Below are 1,757 nucleotides of genomic sequence, written 5' to 3'. Positions count from 1 at the left end.
GCGTCCACTTTTTCGTGTACGCCTTGGCTTCCGTTTCCCCTCTCTTGACGGCGTTGCGGTTGGTGTTCTTTACCAGAGTGCCGACGACTCGGTCGCTGAAGAAGAGCTGGAATAATTCCAAAGGACTCCACGACACGGTCTTGTCGCACGCGGGGCCGGGCTCTCTCCTCGGCTTGAAGGGGCGAGGAGGGGTCACGGAGTGTTCGTCCTCGCTCTCCCTGTTGCGCCATCTCTCGGGTCCGGCCGCGGCGGCGGGTCCCGCCGCGGCGCCGCGTCCGCGCTTCCCCCTCGGGGCCGGCGGAACCTTTTTGAACGGGGGACCTTCGGGTTCGACGTCGGAGACGTCCTCGGGCTCTGACGACGACCACCGTCTGGGGGCGGGGCGACGCGACGACCTCCGCGCGGGTTCGCCCGCCGAGGGCGCGGCGGACGCGGCCGGTGTTGCCGGTGAACCCGCCGCGGAGGACGTGCCCGGCGGCGCGGACGGTCTGCGGCCACGCGCGCCTCTTTCCCGTGAGGCGGCGGGAGGCGTTTGGGAGGGCGGAGGATCTGTCGGCGTGGGACGGACGGACGTGACCGTTTCCCGTTCGGCCTCTTCGGTCTGCGTCTCCTCTTCGTCGGCGCTTTCGGTAAAATCCTCGTCGTCGCTGAACTCGGGGGGGTCCGATTCGCTTTCGCTGTCTTGTACGAAAACGTCCGCTCCGGGATCGTTCTTCAACAGAACGAGAACCTCGTCCACCGACGGCGTCTCCGGACCGGCCATCGTGCCGAGTCGCGAATGACCGTAACTCGTGTCGAACGGTTACACCGACTGGTGAAAAAGAAATGACGCTCGAACCCGCCGCTCTCGCGCGTCTCTTCCGGTCGGCTGTTGGAGCGCGCGTGTGCGTGTGCGTGTGTGCGTGTGTGTGTGTGTGTGTGTGTGTGTGTGTGTGTGTGTGTGTGTCTGTGTAAATGGAGATAAAGAGCCGCAAACTTTCTTTTTTTGCGTTTATGTTTTCGTTACGTTTCGGGGGGGGGGGGGTTTGCGTCGTATCGGCTCGGGGCCGGTCTCGTTCGAAAGAGCGAAGTCTCCTCTTGCTGTTTGACGCCTTGTTCGTTCGTCTGGCTTACTGGAACGTGTTTCTGTGCGAGCCGGAAAGTCGGTCGTTCTCGTGTTTTCGGATTGTGCAAATTGTAGTCGGTGCTTTTGAAATGCTTATAAGGTGCGCTAGTGTGTGGATGAGGAAGACAATGCCAGCCGATTGTGTGAGCTGTAGGTCCACTGTAGCCGAATCAACATTGAAATGTATTTATTTTTGGGTCTATGTGAAGTACTTGGACAACAATGCAGCCTCTGAGCCCTGGGACCCGGCGACGGCTCACATAGGGCTTAACAGGTTAAAGAGAAAGATCCTAGATCCATATGTTTCTTTCGGGAGGGGAGGGGAGGGGAGGAGGGTAGTGGGAGGGGATACTGTACTGTAATGGAAAAGCTACATATGAAATGTGGTACGGTGTCGGTGGTTAGGGTGGTTGTGTTCCATTCTCTAGCCAATCAGACACTGAGTTGAAGACATGTATACATCAGTGCTTCAGCTCTGCTCCACCTCCATGAAGATGATATGTTGTATATGTGTGTATATGTTTTATTAATAGGCCTGCCTACATGTTCTCTCTCTTTCTCTCTCTCTCTCTCTCTCTCTCTCTCTCTCTCTCTCTCTCTCTCTCTCTCTCTATATATATATATATATATATATATATATATATATATATAT

This window comes from Nannobrachium achirus (genome assembly GCF_963921795.1).
Source record: "Nannobrachium achirus genome assembly, chromosome: 15".
NCBI lineage: Eukaryota > Metazoa > Chordata > Actinopteri > Myctophiformes > Myctophidae > Nannobrachium > Nannobrachium achirus.
This window is presented reverse-complemented; position numbering follows the sequence as displayed.